Source organism: Plecotus auritus (genome assembly GCF_963455305.1).
Source record: "Plecotus auritus genome assembly, chromosome: 6".
In the NCBI taxonomy this organism is placed as follows: domain Eukaryota; kingdom Metazoa; phylum Chordata; class Mammalia; order Chiroptera; family Vespertilionidae; genus Plecotus; species Plecotus auritus.
The window spans coordinates 59,049,911-59,072,071 of NC_137773.1; the positions used below are offsets into that span (position 1 = coordinate 59,049,911).

Sequence of the window (22,161 nt, forward strand, 5' to 3'; positions counted from 1 at the left end):
CCGTGAGAGACAGAGAGACTGTTTTCAGCAAAGCTATTAGCTTGCCTTATAGTCAGGGAAGAAAGAGCAAAAAGAGTGCTGGTAAAAGAACTCACAGCCACAATCCAAAGGTAAGTTTAACTTACACATAATGTAGAAAAAACCTGCAATATCTGTTATATAAGTAATGCAGGAAAAACACTGCCGTATGATGAAAGCAATAGCACAAATGTCTTCAAAAAGAAAGATAATAATGTCACAAATGTAACTAGTTTGTAGCTTAATGCCACTTGGGGAATAAAATAACATCTGAAATTCAGAATATAAAATTCACTACAACAATTTCTTAGCTATTCTTATTATTCATTATGATTTCTTATATATTATTAATTTATCCATTATTAAAGTACACTAATAAATGAATACAAAAAAGTAAACATTGGATCAAAATTCATCATTAATGCCTTTATATACAAATTCCATAACTAGAAATATAATAGTGCCTAAAAATTTAGACACCAAGTTTATATTAGAAAAACAAAAGTTGTTGGGGGGTTAAAACGGATAGAAGATACAATAATGAGTGTAATGTTAAAGGTGCAATCCATTGTTTCACACTCAGAAAAGTACAATTCACAGTCAAAGACAGGTGTCTGATCTTAGGGTACATAGAGAGGACTGGAATGAAGCAAGACAGACCCTCTATAAGGCTAAAAGAGTGTGGCTCTGAAAAGTGAAATCGCAACATTCACAGTGTTCTTGTGCTTTTTAAAGCAAATTGTTAGTAGTTTCTAAGTAAATTTAAATTAACATAGACCTTCAATTGGGTTTTAAAAGAATATAGTAGAGAGTAATAAAAATGGAAATATGGCCTAACCTATTGACAGTATTTTTTCAAATTTCTAATGTTCATAGGAGCCAACCAACTGATGACAACAATAAACACAGAAATGAATAGCAAAAAATTGTGTAGGCTGTCAAAATGATGGTAAACAAGTATTAAAATAAGCCAAGATGACTTGTATTTGTAACATCTAAATAAACTCTACATTGACCTTCACCAGGTTTATTGATAACTACTTCTACTTTCAGATATATCCGGAAAAAGAATACTTAGTTACTCATTTTGAATTAGAATTTCTTATAGATGATTATATGAACACTAGAGGCCCGGTGCACGAAATTTGTGCATGAGGGGTGGGGGGTTGGGGGGAGGGGTTTGTCCCTCAGCCCGGCCTGCACCCTCTGCAATCTGGGACCCCTCGAAGGATGTCCTAGTGATGGTTTACAGGGATCAGGCCTAAACCGGCAGTTGGACATCCCTCTCGCAATCCAGGACTGCTGGCTCCTTACCACTCACCTGCCTGTCTGCCTGATTACCCCTAACCACTCTTCCTGCCAGCCTGCTCGCCCCCAACTGCCCCCCGCCGACGGCCTGCTCACCCCCAAATGCTCCCCCTGCCAGCCTGATCACCCTCAACTGCCCCTCATGCCAGTGTGCTCACTCCAAACTGCCTCCCCTGCCAGCCTGCTCACCCCCAACTGTCCCCCCGCAGGCCTGCTCGCCCCCACCTTTCCTCCCCCCTGGCCTGCTTGCCACCAACTACCCTCCTGCTGACCTGCTCACTCCAAACTGCCTATTCCCTGCTGTCCTGATCACCTCCAACTGACCCCCACTGATGGGGTGAGGGGCTGAGGGCTGTTTTTAGGCTGGCCACACCCCCTTCAGGGTGGGGGTCCCCACTGGGGTGCCTGGCCAGCCTGGGTGAGGGGCTGATGGCTGTTTGAAGGCTGGCCAAGCCCCCCAGCAGGGACCCTCACCCCATGGGAGTGTGGCCAGCCTGGGTGAAGAGCTAAGGGCTGTTTTCAAGCTGGCCATGTCCCCGGGTGATCCAGAATCCCAGCCTCTCCTTTTTTCCTTTTCTTTCTTTTTCTTCAGCGCCTCCTTGAGCAGAGGCCAGGGCTGGCTGGAAGCACATACCTGGGATTTATTTATCTTCTACAATTGAAACTTTGTAGCCTTGAGCGGAGGCCAGGGCCAGCCAGGGCAGGCGGGAAGCTTGGCTTCCTCCATCGCCAGGGGCAACCCAAGCCTCCTGCTTGCTCCATCTCTGTGGTCACCACCATATTTGTTGGGTTAATTTGCATAATTGCTCCTGATTGGCTGGTGGTGTAGTGGAGTGATGGTTCATTTGCATGTTTCTCTTTTATTAGTGTAGATTAATAAGGACTATACATGGAACGATGGGAGAGTATTGCTCAAAGTGGTACACACTGGTCTTTAAAAGCATATTTACTAACATCACCAAAAGAAAGCTTAATTATCATTTTTTTTTGTTAATTTTCTATGGGAAATAGAAAAAAAAACACTTCTCAAGCACATGAAGCACTCAGATCATTTGTAGAAGTCTGTCATGCAGGTATTACACAACTCACATATGACAGAAGTATCAGAACAATGTATATAAATGAAATGGATATGAAGGACCAAGTATATCACTGTTGTACTTGCAGCATAGAACAAGCTTAACAAAATGGAGGTAGTACCTGTTAACTCCCTGAGGGCAGAAATATTAGAGTTGTACTTAAACTCTTAGAGCAAGACACTATAAAAAAGAATTTACCTAAATGCTAAAATTGTCAAAACCCACCCATCTGCCTCAGGGGTGCTGAAAGAGACTGTGTGTAGCATTACAGTCTGGCAGGGGTCACACATGTGGCTTAATAAGTATATTCAATTTATTGCAATATGATACCTATTGCTTACTGTTTCCTTAATACAAATATTAAGGAACAGTTTTCCTATCTATTTAAAAGACTGTGAAACCTGATATATAAAACCTTCTTTTCTAAAGAGTGTTAAACTCAGAATATTTACTTAGAAATGTGATAAGTAGATCCTCCTCTCCTTTCCTGCCCCTCCCTTTTGCGTTTTCTCTGCAAAGGGTTACAGTGCCTGAGATTCCAAGCTAAGGTTCTGAAAGGTGAACAACTTCTTATGTGGGTTGATGCTTCCTTTAAACATAAACCCGACATTAAACCTTACAAACTAAACAAAAATACATTTAAGGAATTATGATGAGAAATGCATTTTGTAGCTTTAAAATGCAGACTTAATTGTGGAGGAAAAGTAAAACAATATACATATATTTTGTTAAATAGGTTTATAGAAAAAGAATACACAATTAGTGAGATTTAGAAAATATAAACTTCACCTAAAGGTTTTTCCTCCCCCACATAAAAGCATTAAAATAAAGGGGAGTGAGAGTGGGAAGGGAATAAGGGCTTTGAATGACTCATTCAGGTCTATTTCTATCAGTATTAATTCTTCATGTTTTTATTATACAGACATTTTGAAATGTCCTATAGACTTTGTCAGCAGTTAATGACTGAGGCCTGCAGACCTGTATTATTCGTGATCCCCAAATTAACAGGAATTATCTTTATTTTCTAATCTTTGGATCAGAAGTGTTAAATTATAGATTTGTAAAAGACATTTAGAAAACCATTGTGTGAAAAATGAAAAGCTAACATTCATAGAATATTCACAAGGGAGTTAGTTTCAACTAAAACATTTGATGCAAATACTTCTTATCTTTTCCTATATTATATAGTGTTCTAAACAAGCAAACCTGTGTAAATACAAAATCTACAACTCTGAATATAAAAGCAAGACAAAAAAACAAAAAACATATAATATGGAATCTGCATTTTAGTCATATAGGGACAAGTAGACTGAGGCATAAAAAACAACAACCCTTTTTTTTTAGTTGATTCAGTTAAAATAATTGGAAAACTTGTTTAATTTTTAAAATTTACTATTGTTTTATGTTCTACTACAAATATTGGTCTAACTCTGTGGCACCTACTCTACTAAAAGCAGAAAAAATAATCATGAGGAAGATTAAAAAGAGAGTAAGAAAAAAGAAATAAAAGTGGAATCAAGGAAATAGATAAGGAGGAAGAGAGAAAAGGAAGATGAACAGACAGGGGAAGAGGGAAGAGGGGCAAATTGGCTTAGTCAAGCTCTCTCGGGAGGGTGTGCTGAGTTACCAGACCAGAAATGAGGGGTTGAAAGCTACTCCTGATAACTGGTGGAGGCTGAAAGTGCTACTTAAGTGCCTGGTGTCTGTGGAAATAGAGGGAGGAGAGGTTTGAAACTGAGGATGCCAAGTGCACTCCCAGCCAGCAGAGTAAAAAGGAAGCATTAACAGTAGCCTCGGGGGAAGCCAAGCTTTCTATCCCCAGAGCCAGAGGGCAAATGTGGCCATAGCAGTGAGCAGCAGCTGGATAAAGGGATAAAGAAATAAAGAAGCCACAGGAAAATTGGCAGCTTTAGGCAAGTAAGGCAGACTAGGCCTGTCTCCATATTTAGATGAACAAACTGCCTGGAAATAACACTGCAGTCTTTCTGATGCCAGTAGGCTACTCATCAACAACGGGGATGCAACAGACTACAGTTCAGTTTACCAAGCTATGCTAAGTACTGGTTTAACTCGGTGGAACAGTAGCTCTGCTGAAAAGATATAACTAAGATACGTTCAATGTTTAGCTTTCTAGTAATTAGAATTAGTATTCTCCATAAATATCTAAGTAGTACTCCATAATTATTTAAAAGAAAAATATAACACAGTATTTGTTTTCTAAATATTATTTCATAAAGCATAGTTGAACAAACCAAAAATGGATACATATCAAAATTCCCTAAGCTTTATTAGTGACCCTATGGCACTCAAAAGAAGGGGTAAAGTAGGAACATGAAAATCTTTGAAGGAACTCCTGAAATAATATTCTCTCATGTTATTTTCATTCATATTCTGCTATTAAAAAAAGGTTCAAGCCCTGGCCAGTGTGACTCAGTTAGTTGGGTGTCATCCCGTGTACCGAAAGGTTGCTGGTTCAATTCCAGGTTAGGCACATGACAGGGTTGTGGGCTTGATCCCCAGTACTGCTCATGAAGGTGCAGCCAATTGATAGTTGTGCTATCACATCTATGTTTCTCTATTCTCACATTCTCTCTCTCTGAAAATCAATAATGTATTCCTTTTTTTAAAAAAAGGTTCAAAGTACTGCCTTTATATTCAAAGATTAGATTTAGCACTTTTCAAATTACTAAACTTGATATAGTTGATAAACTGCAATTTGTAATTGATTCAAAAAATTCCCTTGGCCTGAGATAAGTCAATTATCTTTTCTTCATCAGAATGAAGCTAATTTAAGGTTGTAATGGAAAAAGTAAGATCCCAGCTCTAGAAGAATTTCACACATGTAAGAAAAATCAAACTGAAAAGGAACATAAATTAAATTGTAGGAATTACTATAGAATTCCTAAATTCTACAGAAGTTTAGGGAAGAAGAGGGGTGGAATAGGGATAAAGTTCCTCAAGGAATTTGCCAAACTCCCATGCAGCTAAGAGTGACTGTGTAAGTAAATTTTAGAAAAAGAAGCTGCTTGTCCTCTACTTTCTCTTTCCTCATTCCAAAGGGCTAGAATGTGAATATGAAAGGTGACTATAAAAAATGAACAAATTCCAGGCAATGGTGGAATGGAACAAAGCAAAAGGAACTTGATGATGTCACTGATTAGATTTTTCATAATTCCTTGGAATGCTAAGGGCTCAGACTTTAGCCATGAATACAACCTCCATCTCCAACTAAATAAGTACTTTTGGGTTTGTATGAAAACTGTAATTCATAAAACCACCAGTAAAAACAGCTACATTTAGTAAAATAGAATATGTATATACAATCTAAAAAGGCAATATAATCAGATGGAAGCCCTAATACATTAATTACACTCAAACATGAAATGTACTTCTTAGAGTCAGAAAATCCTTCAATACCCAGCTCAAATGTCTCTTAAATATCACTTCCTGAACCAAGTCATTTGCTTTGTCATCTATGCTCCAATTTATCCCATTCTGTAGTAATTATTTCCATTATTAAATGGTGAATTCCTGCATGTAGGAATTCTATCATATTCATCTTTGTATCTTTACAGAATTGAGCACAGTATTTGGCACAAGGTAGATACCAATAAATATTTGCTAAATGAAACACTAGATTTTTGTAGCAATAAAAGAAATGTGCTGAAAATATTTTTAAAGTGCTTTTCTCTACTTGTAAGTCATGCATTATAATAAAATCTTTCCCCTTCAACCCCCATTCCAAACCCTGAATTCATAATTTATTTCTTTTATAGCATCATCGATCTCAAGTTGTCCACATCCACTAATTTTTTTGGAGTTGAAATGCAGATTCTATCAACCAATGCTAGATTGTAAACATTTAATTCATGAATTGCAGACACTTTTACGTAAAGAGTAGGCTGAACACATTTTCAGTGGAGTAATAAATAACTTCAGATGTCCTTGTGAGAAATTCAGCTACAGGACTCACCTATTAATTTTCTGTACTGAATGCATTTCCACATCAAAGAAGTGTTACCTTATCATTATTTTATGTTACCACAGAGAGAAGATTTAATCTTTTACATCACAATTCCCTTGCCTCAGTGGCCATGTGATCACTCAATATCACACCTATTCAAAATCTGTCATAAAGCTTAAAACCTACTGAACTTATTCAATATCCATATCTATTTACTGCCAAGAGAGGTTAGGTAACTTATGGTTACAAGTTAACTAATAAAGAAGATAGGGGACTACTCTCCTAATATTCTATTAGTATATATTTAGACATATCCAAGAATTCATATACAATTTTACAACATTAATGAGGCAGTTGCTATTGTAAGTGTAAAACACATGGATCAAATCCATTACTAATGCTAACTATGCTACTTAAATTTACTTGAATTAGAGTTGTAGGTATATCAATGAAGCTTCACTGAAATCTTAAATTTAAGCCACCATTTAGAAGTAATAAGAGAGAGAAAAAATAAGGCTAAGAGCAGTAAGCATAATAAAGGGCAGAGTAAAGAGAAACATAAGAGAAATACAAAATACACCTGGAACTTCACAGAAAAAAAGACCTGGAAGCCATGGCTACTAAATTTATATATCACTAAAGTGAGATTTAAATTTGTTTTGTTTGGGTCTTGGGGATAGAATGAGGATCAATGGGAAGAAATTCAGGGAACAGATTTCACTCAGTGTAAGAAAACTTGATAATACAATGTCAGAGACAGAAAGTTCCTGTGACAATATACTACAGGTCCCAAAGATGTAGCAAAGATTCCAAAGGTGTAGCAGAGGTCCCAAAGGTGAGCTTGGTGGGTGATGGTTCTCTAAAACGGAATCCCACTTAAAACCAGGGGTACATGAATAAACGCTATTATCCATTTATAGTCATAGTTTAAATGCAGGAGGATAACATGAATGCACTTCCCATTTGGAAGTAAATTTATCATCAGTATATTAAGTGTATAAGAGGACGGGAGACTAAAAGGAAGCCACTGAATAGTTCAAATAGTACATAAGGAAGGCTAGTGTGGTGAAAATGAACCAGAAGAGTCAGGAAAAGATATTCTAATAACCCGGATCAATTATATGTTAATATTATCTATTATTGTACCTACTAGAGGCCTGATGCAGGAAGATTCCTGTAATAGGGCTTCCAGGGGCGGCCTGCTTCCCTCCCTTCTCCCCCACCCCGCCTGCCTCCCTCCCTTCTCCCCAGCCCCGCCTACTTCCCTCTCTTTTCCGCAGCTTCGCTCCCTCCTGCAACACTTGGCTTCCTTCTACGCTGTCTTCAGTCTTCTCTCTACTCCAGGATATGCAAATTAACCGCCATCTTGGTTTGGTAATTTGCATACTCGCTCCTGATTGGCTGGTGGGCATGGCTTGTGGGTGTATCAGAGTGGTGGTTAATTTGCATATTACTCTTTTATTAGATAGGATAAGGTGAAATAAGATTTAAAAATAACTTAGAACTAGAATTTATCCTATTTATTATAACTCATCTTAACATATTTTAAAATCCATATTAAAAATACAGTTTCAGTATATTATGTTCAAAACTGAATTTATCTTTCTCAAAAAGCCTATTTCTTTCTATTCCTGTAATACCTTATTTCAGTTGTTAGTAATATAACTTATCTAGTAACCTTGTTAAAAATCTCAAGGTGATCTTTTGTTTCCTCTGAGGTCCATTACACTCAGCTATGCAGAATGTCTTCATTATCCTCTCTGCCACTGCTTTAACTAAAGTGGACATCATCTCATGCTTGGTTCCCTTTGACTGTAACAGCCTCCTGATTTTCCTGTCTCCACTCCAGTCTAAGGCGATGAAGTACCAACTCCTTAGCAGGACATAAAGGTCCCGTCCTAAATGTGGCCTCACCCTACTTCTCAAGCCTCATCCTTGGCTATTCTTCCCCAAGAAACCTATGCCACACATCTATAAAAAATTCCATTATTACCTAGTCATTTCACATTTTCTAGATTATAAACGTATCCATATAACAAGGCACTTGTCAAATGTCAGTGCTTGGCCAAGGGACATTTTTAACCAATCTCTATTTAGTAAATAAACCAACAATCATTGTATTCTATTAGTAGTGAATTCTTTAGAATGACTGAAAAATAATTTTCCCTCAATATATTCTCCCAGAAGATTACTAAACATTTTTTCTAATGTATAATATGCCACTTATTATAATTTTCAAAGTTCAATATATTTATTTTCATTATTAAAAATAAGAGCTACTCATTTTAGAAAAATTGAGAAGGAAAGAGAAAAACAGCCAAGCATCAACTATATAAGTCTACAGAGGTAATGAGGTTAAAATGAGGTCATCATAAAAAAAAATAATAAAAAATAAAATAAAATAAAATAAAATGAGGTCATCATGGTGGGTCCTAATCCATTATGACTGTTGTCCATAAAAAGGGGGGAGGGATGGATTTGAAATGGACATGCATACAGGGAAAAGGCCAGATGAAGACTGGAATTATGTTGCTGCAAACCAAGGAACTACCGAAACTGAGAGAAAGGCCTGGAACAGACCCTTCCTCACTACTTCAGAGCGAGCGCGACCCTGCTGCCACCCTAACCTCAGATTCCAGCTTCCAGAACTGCAAGAGCACCCTGTTTGTGTCATCACGGCAGCCCAGGAAACTAATACGGCAAGTTGTAGGAAAACGGACCTCTAAGAACTTGCATAGCAACTAAAAGCAATAACTGGATTCTGTATTGTAGGGTAAAAATTCCATGAAGAAGACATTATCAGAACAACTAACAAAACTGATATATGCAAAGTAGATCAAACTATTGAATTAATTTAAATTTATCAAATGGCAACTGTTACTGTGGTTACATAGGAAAATGTCCCTATTCTTATTACATACAAATTGAAGTATTTGGGGTAAAGAAACATGAAGTATGTAACTTATCCTCAAATGATTCAGTAAAAACATTACATATATATGTATATACTAGAGGCCCGGTACACGAAATTCGTGCACAGGGGAGGGGGGTGTCCCTCAGCCCAGCCTGCATCCTCTCCAATCTGGGACCCCTCGAGGGATGTCCGACTGCCCACTTAGGCCCGATCCCGATTGGGCCTAAACGGGCAGTCGGGCATCCCTCTCACAATCCAGGACTGCTGGCTCCCAACTGCTCGCCTGCCTGCCTTCCTGATTGCCCCAGGGGTGGGCAAACTTTTTGACTCGAGGGCCACAATGGGTTCTTAAACTGGACCGGAGGGCCGGAACAAAAGCATGGATGGAGTGTTTGTGTGAACTAATATAAATTCAAAGTAAAGGAGCGGAGGGAGAGCAAGAGAACCCTCCGCTCTTTCGGCTCCACGGGCCGGATAGAACAGCCGAATGGGCCGGATCCGGCCCGCGGGCCGTAGTTTGCCCATGGCTGCCCTAACCGCTTCTGCCTGCCAGCCTGATCACCCCCTAACCACTCCCCTGCCAGCCTGATTGATGCCTGACTGATCCCCTGCCAGCCTGTTTGCCCCTAACTGCCCTCCCCTGCAGGCCTGGTCACCCCTAACTGCCCTCCCCTGCAGGCCTGGGTCCCTCCCAACTGCCTTTCCCTGCAGGCCTGGTCGCCGCCAACTTCCCTCCTCTGCCGGCTTGGTCACCCCTAACTGCCCTCCCCTGCAGGCCTGGGTCCCTCCCAACTGCCCTCCCTTGCTGGCCTGATCGCCCACAACTGCCCTCCCTTGCAGGCCTGGTTCCTCCCAACTGCCCTCCCCTGCTGGCCATCTTGTGGTGGCCATCTTGTGTCCACATGGGGGCAGGATCTTTGACCACATGGGGGTAGCCATCTTGTGTGTTGGAATGATGGTCAATCTGCATATTACTCTTTTATTAGATAGGATAGAGGCCTGGTGCACAGGTGGGGGATAGCTGGTTTGCCATGAAGGGTGTCCCAGATCAGGGTGGGGGTTCCCTTGGGGTGTGGGGCAGCCTGGGCGAGGGGCCTGTGGTGGTTTGCAGGCTGGCCACGCCCCCTGGCAACCCAAGCGGAGGCCCTGGTATCTGGGGTTTATTTATCTTCTACAATTGAAACTTTGTAACCTGGAGTGGAGCCAAGCCTTCTGCTTGCTCCATGGCGGCAGTCATTTCACTTGGGATTTATGTATCTTCTATAATTGAAACTTTGTAGCCTTAAGCGGAGGCCTGGGCCGGCCAGGGTGTGCGGAAAGCTTGGCTTCCTCCATCACCGGGGGCAACCCTAGCCTCCTGCTCTTTCCAGCTCAGTGGCTGCCGCCATTTCTGTTTGGTTTTATGTATCTTTTATCATTGAAACTTTGTAGCCTTGAGTGGAGGCCTAGGCCGGCAAGGGCAGGCAGAAAGCTTGGCTTCCTCCATTACCAGGGAAACCCAAGCCTCCCTTCTGCTCTCTGTGGCCGTAGCCATCTTGGTTGGGTTTATTTGCATATTCGCTCCTTATTCGCTGGTGGGCATGGCTTGTGGGTGTAGCAGAGTGATGGTTAATTTGCATATTACTCTTTTATTATATAGGATATATATATATATGCATATATACATACATATGTACTATATGTGTATGCATACACAGGGAAAAGAAGGGAAGGAAGGAAGGAGAAAGCTCTCATTAAAAATGGGGAAGGAGGATCATACCAATATTAAATCTGGATAAAGAGCATATCAATATTCTGTGTGCTATTTTTATTTTTACAACTTTTTTGTAAGTTTGACATTTGAAAAAAACAAAAAAGTAAAAAAGAAACTTTATTTCACTTAGTATAATGCTCTCCAGTTCATCCATGCTGTTGCAAATGGTAAGAATCTCTTATTTTTTACCGCAGCTTAGTATTTCATTGTATAGATGTACCACAGTTTTTTAATCCACTCATGTGCTGGAGAGCATTATGCTAAGCAAAATAAGCCAGTCAGAGAAAGATAAATATCATATCATCTCACTCATTTGTGGAATATAATAAACAACATAAACTGATGAACAAAAACAGGTCCAGAAACAGAGAAGCATCGATCAGACCGTCAAACCTCAGAGGAAAGGTGCGGGGGTGGGGGCGGTAATGGGGGAAGATCAACCAAAGGACTTGTATGCATACATATAAGCCTAACCAATGGACACAGGGCTGAGGGCATGGGGGTGGGGGGGGCGGATAAGGACACATATGTAATACCTTAATCAATAAAGAAAAATAAGAAACTTTAATGCTAAGGCAATGTTGAAAATGTTTTTAGTAGAATATACATATATAAACAACAAAGTAATAAAAGATAAAATGAAGAGAGAGAGAGGAAAAGGGAGGGAGAGAGATAAGTTATGCTAGAAAAAGCATAAATCAATTCTCTTTTTCCTTTTTGTTGGGCGGGGGCGGTGAGGAGGAAGGTTCCTCTTTGGTTACCATAACCAAAGAAATTTTCCCGTTTACATAAAATTCTTAGTTGGAAAATATGTGTTGGACAGACACCAGTTACTGGCGTATAAAGCAGACATAAATACCACAGTAAGTAGTCATTTATCGGGTATTGCTGTGCAGTTGCAAGAAAGCATCCATAGGCAGAACAAAAGCCACAGCAGAGATGCCGCTTTTCAGGTAAACTGCCACTGCAGGAGACATGGCCCAATGCCAGGCACAGAGGCAGCGAGGGACTGGAGGCAACCTCACAGCAGTACAGGACACCACCCAAAGCAAAGGGGTGTGAGGGAACTGGGTGAGAAAGCCTCCTTCTGTGAATTCAACCTCCAGTCTCATTGTGTGAGCCCATTAGCCTCATTATTCTCCAACCATTATCATTAATCCCTGGCAAAATGGTAACTTCCAGCTGTACCTGGCAGCACACTACTATGACAATTTACACAAAGATTAAAAAGGGAAAAATAGTATGTTTTCTAAGCCTTTCTCTTTCTTATAAAAAGTCTCTCTCCTTCCACTCTTCTTCTGCCTTCTGACCACTAGAAAACATAAACTTCTTGGACAAGCAGGACGCTACCACAAATGAGGTTCTGTCACTTATTTTTATTTTCCTCAAGTCAATACATCAAGGTACTTCAATAATTTAAAGAAAAAGTTATGAAAAATTGCCCCAAAATGAATGAAATTAGCTAATCTGTAAATAACACACTGGGGGAAGAGTATCCAAATTCTACTCACGGTGGATTTTTATACAGGCATGACATTATTAGTGTGTTTAAGACAGTGATGTCCTGTTTGAAGAAAGGCTTGACAAGAGGGGGATGGTCAGCATGCAGATTATAAAAGGGAAGCACAAAAAGTAAGAATTGCACAGTGTGTCCTACACAGACCTAGAAAAGAGGGTGTTCGCCCTGACGAGTTTGGCTCAGTGGATAGAGCGTCAGCCTGCAGACTGAAGGGTCCCGGGTTCGATTCCAGTCAAGGGCATGTACCTTGGTTGCGGGCACATCCCCAGTAGGGGGTGTGCAAGAGGCAGCTGATCGATGTTTCTCTCTCATTGATGTTTCTAACTCTCTATCCCTCTCCCTTCCTCTCTGTAAAAAATCAATAAAATATATTTTAAAAAAATAAAAAAGAAAAGAGGGTGTTCAACCACATAAATGTGAACATACTGATTTTGTTGCAGGCATTCTTTCTCTGTATTGGGGACAGAGGTATCAGCCTAGCATGGCCATTAAGATCTCCATTGGAATCTACTCGTCATCCCATGAGGGCAGGGCCTTGTCTGTTTTGGTTGCCTCTGAATCCCCGGAACCTAGAAGAGTGTAAGCACTGAACAAATATGTTCAATGAATTAAGATAATCAAATTTCTCTTTTATTCGAAGTCAATGTTACCATATGTGATTTTTGCTTATATTTGGATCCCCAAACGTTTCTGCTGGCCAGAAAAAATAAATATTCTGGTTTCCTAGATAGCAAAATTCTTCATGACAAATAATTCTGCTTTTATACTATCACTTGCAAGTTTATTTAATGCAAATTAATAACTAAAACATATATCAATAACTAGGACATAAAAAAAGGTCTCTAGCTACTATTGTCAGGCTGCTTCTACACTTCTCCTGACTTTACTGATTTTACATTTGAATTTCTTTATCTGTTGTATTAAAATACTGATCTTGACATTAACAAAATTACTTTTTTGCTTAATTGACAATATTCCCATAACAGTTTCAAAAAGAACTATATCATTATTACCTAAATATAAGAGGAGTTTAAAATGTTTACGATCTTTTCTGGTTCTTTTGTCTATAAAACATATCTAACCAGAGATATAGTTATCTTACTAAGGTTATTTATTCCAATGTGTTTTCAATTTTTAGGTATTGGATTTCCCCTCTTTGATTTTGTTTTTTAAATAATATAAAACTTTTCATAATTTCAAAGTCAAAACTATTAAAGGATATAGATTCTATTTGTGAATGACATTTCCTTCTCTGTATATCTTTGGGAAAGACACTATAAACTGGGTCACAGGGTAAACAGGTAGGGAATCTTGCTAGAGAATGGCAAAGTTCCCTTCTTTGAAGTATGTCATTTTGCATTCCCATCAGCAATGTAGGAGAATGCCCATTTTCCCACAGCCTCGTCAACAGAATATGTTGGGAGTGAAATATATTGGAGTTTAGCCAATCTGAAAGACACAGATGGAATTTCAGTACAATTTATATTTCTTTTATTATGAGAGGTTGAGTATTTTTTCTTGTGTTGAAAGGACAGTGACATTTATTTTTCTGTGAATTGTTGCCATTTTTATTAGATTGTTGGGTTTATTTCTCTATAATTTTGTTATTTTTAAATGAGGTCCACTAGCCATTTGCCTAAGTTTTAAATCTCAAATGTTTTTATTCAGTTTGTCATTTGTCTTTTGACTTTGCTTCTGATGCATTTTATCATGTGAAAGTTATTATCTGTGTGTAGATAACCAAAGTGATCAGGTCTTTCTTCTCATACTTTTAGATTTTGAGGTATAGCTGCTAAAGTTTTCCCTACTCTCAGATTATACAGAAATTCATTAATATTTTCTCTTAGCACTGGTTTCACTTTTTTTCACATTTAGGTATCTGATCCTTGGTTTTGCAAAACAGATAAAAGATTATTATTATTTTTTCATATGGCTAGCACATACCATTTATTATAATGTCTACCTTTCCCCACTGTTTTGAGGTTGGATGGGAGTTTATATCCCTTCTTCCCCCAACCAACACTGAGCCACTAGAATAGGGCAAAATAGATACTCAACAAATATTTGATGATTAAATAAATGAATAAAAGAACATCATTTATTAACTGTACCTCAGGAAATTCTGATAAAGGTAGTGTTTTCCATAAACCATAAATATACTACTTAATGTAAAGGATACAGTTTACACCTAAAACCAAAAATCTACATGCAAAACAGCACAGGAGTTCCACTGGATAAGGAGAATAATGACCCATGAGTCACATGTGTACAGATTGAGAATGGGTTGCAAGAAGGTCATAGGGTAATATGAAGGGGTTTTTATGAAACATTTTAAGGAAGACAAAAGTTTTGAGTAGAGCTGTTTGCAGGTATTTGTCTTTTTTTTTTTTTTTTTTTTTTTTTTTTTTTAGGCAGTGGTGGTAAGAAGGGTAAGGTTGTAAGCTTTGTGACATGGTTTGGTTTAAAAAGGAGTAGGCTCACACTGCAATGAGAAGAAACAGCATGTGGCAGGCACTGCGGTGAGTGAGGAAGGCATGTGGAATGATATATTCTAGAAGCTAAAAGCATAACTACTACAAGCTCCTGTGCCAGGAAGAGGTAGAAGTCTGGATTCTCCCCCACACACTTCCAGGTATATCACTACAGGAATGAGCAATTACTGTTACACAATCCTTCTCAACATCATGTGGATGGGATATTACTGGGGAGGAATTTTCTATTATTCTTACAAAATCTAAAAATGTTTTTGTTAGTATGTTATATTAATGTTTTTAATAAAATATTAAGTAAACTTGGTAGGAAAGCATACAGTTACTCCAGAAGAACCACAGAATTTGTGTATTTTTTCCAACATAAATGTAATATACCTGGGAAATAATATATCATTTCATCTTATTTTGCTTGTATATAGCACAGTAATATAAAATGTAATCACTAAATAAAATGTAGTTTCCACTTCATGTATCCACAGTTCAGATTTCAGGTGTTTAGAGAATCCAGAACTTGGCAAAAACTCAAAGCATCAAAAGGCATGAATAAAACAAGCACAAAACTTAGGAAGTGTAATGGTGGAAGTCACTGTCATCTCTTGGGCTTTTAGCTTGCTTTCTATGCATAAAATAACAAAATAGATCTAAAGAAGATGAAAACCCTGACAGAGGAAAGTGACAGCTGACACAAGAACTCTAAAATGCTGACAGAAAGGCTAAAAAGAAAAAAAAAGATGGGGGGGGGGGCAAAGGAATGTATGCCATTTTTGGCTGGAGAACAGGAACAACAAGCTCTATATAGCTCAATAATTTTCAGGACAAGATGGAAAATATCTGAATATTTAACCATGAGCATTGGAGAAAAGGCTATGTAAGTTCTGAATTCTCTGCTAAAGAGATAAAGAAATATATAATCCATTTCATAAAAGGATTTTATTTTCAAGGAAAATGATGGAAAAACACTGTTATTTGTAAGTATGAACTTCATTTCAATGGACTTTTTCCTGTATGGGACTATCCCGTTCCTACAGATGCTGACACCTGAGGCACTCTAGTACTCATTGTGGAATGATTCCATCAGGTAAGAGTACTAATTGAAGTTAGTAGGTATCTTTTCTCCTTTGTTAACTTCTTTAGAAGACACAAGATTGTACAAAGCAGTAGTTATGATACTGTATAGTGGGCTTACAACATATATGGATGTAATATATATGACAATAGCACAAAGCAGGAGGGAATGGAAATGAGTTGGGACAAAGTCAATATATTTTACTGGAATTAAACTAATATTAATCTATATATTTTACTGGAATTAAACTAGTATTAATCTGAAATAGATTGAGATACTTGAGATAAACTGAAATAATTAAGACGCACTAAGAAAATAACTAAAAAAAATTTTAATGAAATGTAATGGTGGACCAGGAATATCTATTTAATATAAAAAATATAAAGGAGGACTAGAAAAACAAAAAGACCCAAGACTAAAAAACATAATTAGCAAAATGGCAGATATGAATCCAACCACATCAATAATAGCAATAAGCGGCAGAGAATATCAGACTGGATATTTATGATCCAAACTAGAGGCCCAGTGCATGAAAATTTATGCACTGGATGGGGGGGGTGTCCCTCAGCTCGGCCTGTCCCCTTTCACAGTCCAGGAGCCTTCAGGGGTGAGAGGCGACCTGGCGATCAGGGGAAGGGGATGCCCCCATCACACCTCTGCTGCTGCCACTGCCGACAGCGCAAGCCTCAGCCAGCCCTGGTTACCTGAGCCTTGGGTGGCTCTGGGCAGCTGGGCAGCCGCCATCCAAGGCTTGCCTACACCTCGGGCCATCCCTGGGTGGTTGGGCAGCCACCATCCAAGGCCTGCCTGCACCTCAGGCTGGCCCTGGGCAGCTGGAGGGCTGAAGGGACTGGGGGACTCTGGAGGCAGGCACATGGAGCGGCCAGACCCGCCTTGGGGCAGGCCCGGCCGTGCCGCACGCCTGCCGCCCCAGCAGGGCTGAGGGGACTGGGTGCCGTCATCTTGTGGCTGTGGGCGCCGCCATCTTTGAGGGCTTGGCAGTCAATTAGCATATTCCCTCCTTATTGGCTGTGGGCACCGCCATCTTTGTGAGGGCGTGACTGTCAATTAGCATATTCCCTTTCTATTAGATAGGATTATTAGATAGGATATGCTATCTACAAAAGAACTGCTTTTGACTTAAGGACAAAATAGGCTGGAGGTAAAATAATGAGAAAATATATGCAATGCAAACAGTATCTGTATGAGAGTTGGATTGGCTGTGCTAATATCAGGCAAAATAGACTGAAACATTACTAGAAACAGAGACAAATTATGATGAAAAAATATTCATTGGGAAAATATAACAATTCTAAACATATGTATAAAGTGACAGGCTGAAAAATGACCCCCATCACAATAAAGATACCACGTCCCAGTCTCTAGAACCTATAAATGTTAACTTATTTGGGAAAGGGACCTTTGTGGCATGATTAGATTAAGGATCTTCACATGGGAACATTTCCCTGGATTACCTGCGAGTACCATAAGTAATCGCATGTACACTTCAAGACAGAGATTCCACAACAGAGAGGAGAAGGTGATGCGGGGACAGAGGCAGACATCTTCTATAGGAAGAGTAATACTGACTTACCACTTCTGGGCTCTAGAACTGTGAGAGAATAAATTTATGTGGTTTTAAGCCACCACGTTTTTGTTAATTCATTACAGCAGCCATAGGAAACTAATACACACGTTCAACAGCAGGGCTTAGAAATACATCAAGAACAAACTGACAGAGCTGACAATATTTGGGGATTTCAACATCCCATTAGCAAAAATGCATAGAAAGAGACAGAAAATCAGCAAAGATATAGAAGTCTTGAACACAATAAACCAAATTGATCAACTGGCATCTTTAGAACATGCAACAAGAGCAAAATACTCATTCTTCTCAAGAGCAAATGGAGACTTCTACAATGTAGACCATATCCTAGGTCATAAAGCAAGTCCCCATACTTTTTTATTTAATCCTCACCCAAGGTTATGTTTTGATTTTGAGAGAGAGAGGAGGGGATAAAGAGAGAAACATCGATTATGTGTCCCGACTGGGCATGGAACCTGCAACCTAGATATGTGCCCTGACCAGAAATTTAAACTGCAGGCTTTTCCGTGTACAGGACAATGCCCCAACCAACTGAGTCACCAGCCAGGGCAAGTCTCAGTACATTTAAAACAACAAAAATCACACAAAGAATATCCTCCAATCACAATAAAATTAAATAAGAAACAACAAACAGAAAGCTATTTGGAAAATCCACAAATATTTGGAAACTAAACAATACACAGCCGAATAAGTCACAAGTAAAAAAAACAGTCACATGAAAACTAAGAAAATGTTATGAGATGAATGAAAATAAGCAAACTAAACATAAAAGTTTTATGGGATGCAGCAAAAATAGTACATAAAGAGGAATTTATTGCTGTAAAAACCCTATTAAAAAAAGCAAAAAGAACTCAAATTTAAATTGTTTCCCACATCAAGAATCTAGTAAAAGAGCAAACTAAATTCAAAGCAAACAAAAGGAAAGAAATGAGTATTAGAGTGAAAGCCCAACAAAAGAAAGACAAAAACAATAGGGAAAAATCAATAAAAATGTTGAAAAAAAATCAACAAAACTGACAAACCTTTAGCAAGAATAACCAAGAAAAACAAGATGATCCCAATTACCAAAAATCAGGATGAATAAGGTAACATCACTAACAACCTTAGAGAAATTAAAATGATTAAAGGCATATAATGAATAACTTTTATACCAGTAAGTTAGACTATTTAAGTAAATAAATTCCAAATTACTGATACTAATGACAGAAAAAATATAAAATATGAATAACTGTATAACAACTAAAGAATTGATTGGTAATTTAAAATCTTCCTACAAAGGAAATCCCATGTCCAGATGGCTTCAGTGGTGAATCTGACCAAATATTTAAAGAAGAAATAATACTAATCTTTCACAAAGTCTTTCAAAGAGTAGAGAAAGTGGGAACACTTTACTACATCGCATCCTATGAAACCATTATTATCCTGATATTGAAGTCAGACACTCCTTAGTATAGATGAAAAATCCTCAAAAGTAATAATTTCTCAATAAAATATTAACAAACAAAAATTCCAATATACATCAAGATAATGTATACCATCCAAGTGTGATATATTCAAGAAAACACAAGATTGATCTAACATCCTAAAATCAATTAATGTAATGATCATATTTTACTTTTTGTTTCCTGTTTGGAAAACTGTTCTCTATTCCAAGATCACAAAGAAATTCCCCTGCATTAGCTTCTACAAGTTTTTCCCTTATATTTAAAACTTTAGTATACTTTAATTATTGTTTGTGGCATAAAAAAAGGTTCCAATTTCATTTTTTTCTATATTGATATTGTTGTTATGGGTTAAACTGTGTCCCCGAAATTCAATTGTTGAAATCTCAAGTAACACATTATGACCTGATTTGGAAATAGGGTAATTACATATGTCATTATTTATTTTAAGGTGAGGTCATATTGGAGTAGAGTGTGATCCTCATCCAATATGACCGGTGTCCTTATATAAAGGGGAAATGTGGACACAGACAGGACACAGAGGGAGGAGGATGTGAAGAGACACAGGGAGAAGACAGGTGCCAGATGCACACAGCCTAGACAGATTCTTTCTTCTCAGGCCTCAGAAGGAATAACCCTGCTGAACTCTGATTTCAGACTTCCAGCCTCCAGAACTGGGAGACAATAAGTCTCTCTGTTGATTAAGCCACCAGTTTGTGGTACCTTGTTTTGACAGACCTAGGAAATGAATATAATAATTATTTATCTCACCACCTACATTGAAAAGTCCTGCCTTCCCCCACAGATCAGAAATATCAGCTCTACAACAGATGTTTATTCATATGTCTTAGTCTGTTTGTGGGGTCTCTGCTCACCTCAGTTAGTCTATTTCTCCTAATTTTCCCCAATTACTGCAGCTTTATAATAATTCTTGATATATATTAAGAATCCCTCTGAAACCTGTTCCTGTTCTCAGAGGGGGTCTAGACTATAATTGACACTTTGCTCATTCATAATATTTTTTTCATATTCCAACAAAACAAAACAAACCTGCTAGAACTTGAATTGGTTTTTATTATGAGTTTATAAATAAATTTGTAGAGAATTAAGAACCTATCAACATGGGACACCCCACTTATTTAGATGTCATTTCTGAACTACAAATTTCTCAGTAAATTACATGTCAGGACTAAAAACAAACCAAACAATAGTATTTAATAATTTTTTCAAACTTCGTACAAATGTGCCCCCATTCTCCAGGGATTCAGATCCAATCAGTGCAAGGAGTGGGGAGAGCAGAGAGAGCGATAAGTCCAGAGTAAAGAATAATTAGTACCAACTGAAGCTACCATGGCTATATACATTCTTGGCCACATCATTATCAATGTGGAAAAGGAAAAGGCAACTGGAAAAGAAGCAATATGAAAAAAAAAGCATGTTAGCTTCCAGCAAATACATATATATACACACGGTGTCCCGGTTAATTAGCATATTAGCATATTTCTCTATTATATACATACACACACACACATATATAAAATAGAGAAATATGCTAATTAACCGGGACACCATAACAGGTTGACCAGACAGAAAGAGGTTGTGCATTCAGCGTAGGGGGTGGGGTGGCAGGGGCCTCTACGCTCCTGCGCTGGGGGCGGGCCTGATCAGCAGCAGCTGCCGCGGCTGCTTCAAGGGCCAGAGAGGGAGGCAGAGTTGGACCGGCAGCAGCTGTGGCTGCTGCGGGACCTGGGGATCGAGGCAGGGCGGCGCCGCACGATTTTGAATTGCGCGCTGGGCTCCTAGTAGATATGTAGATATATATATATATATATATATATATATATATATATATATATATATATATATTGCCTAGTCAGCTCTCTTAAGAAACAGGCTTTTAAATGCCATTTACCCAGGAAATGGAAACAAGGATGTGAATAAAGGTCAAAAAAAGTACAACCCCTTTCAAATCTCAAACCTCTCAACCTTACAGTGTTTCTAACCACTGTAATTTGGAACATAATATGCCACTACAATAATCTAATGCTACATCATTACAAATGTAGCCATCTCAAGCTTTAGGTCTTGCTATAGGCACATACGGCACTTTTTGATCAACATGAGATTCTTGTGTCAACTATGCTGTCATCACCTGAGAATTGTAAATTTTCCATTCAAATGAAAAGGCTAGAAAAGATTGACCCAGTTCATTCAGATATAAGATCTGTGAACAGATTTATATTTAGTAATAGATAGGAAACACAAGGATGGTAGAGAAACAAAATGTGAAAAATTTTGTTTTCTCTCAGACAAAAAGATTTTAAAAAATCATTGCTTTTAGTTTATCCATATATCATCTGGAAAGGAGATAACATACTCATTTTATTTTTCTTTACCTCCTCAAGAAAGTAACTACTCAGTAACTACTCCCATTATGAAACGGTAGAGAAGACAAAAGCTACAAAAGCAAGTGTGATTCTAACTAGCAAACTCGGGTCAATTAATCAATAGACGCCTTCCTTTATTAGATTCATGCCACCTCTCAGCCCTGAGAAGTTTTCTATGTCAACAGCCTAAGCTATCAAAGAGGAAGAAACCTCCAGAAGAGAAGTGATATAGTCTGTCTGTTCCTTGGGTCTTACAGGGCTGGTACATAGACGCTCAGTCAATACCTGTTAAATGAATGAGTTACCTTTATTAAAATTTAAATAAACTACATATCCTTCAGCTAAAGTAAAATGCTCCATTTCATCAACTTTTATAAATAGACCTATCATTCTGCTCAGAGTATGATTTTCTTTTTCTCTCATTCCACTTAAACTCTGAGGGTTATAAGAGGCAGCATAATATAGGTCCATAATATCAACATTATATTGTAAGAGATATATGATGAGTGGTCTGAACGCATACATTTTTATATTATTTGAAAGTATGAAAGCCTGTTTCTCATTTATATTTCTGAAGCAGAATAAAAAAATTTGTTTTTTTGTCCAGGTAATA

General features: G+C 38.3%; 1 protein-coding gene across 3 annotated transcripts in view; it reads right to left on the reverse strand.

Annotated features, from left to right (window-relative positions):
• LRBA (LPS responsive beige-like anchor protein) overlaps positions 1–22,161 on the reverse strand; it is a 526,493-nt gene that overhangs the window by 98,378 nt on the left and 405,954 nt on the right. The window lies entirely within an intron of this gene.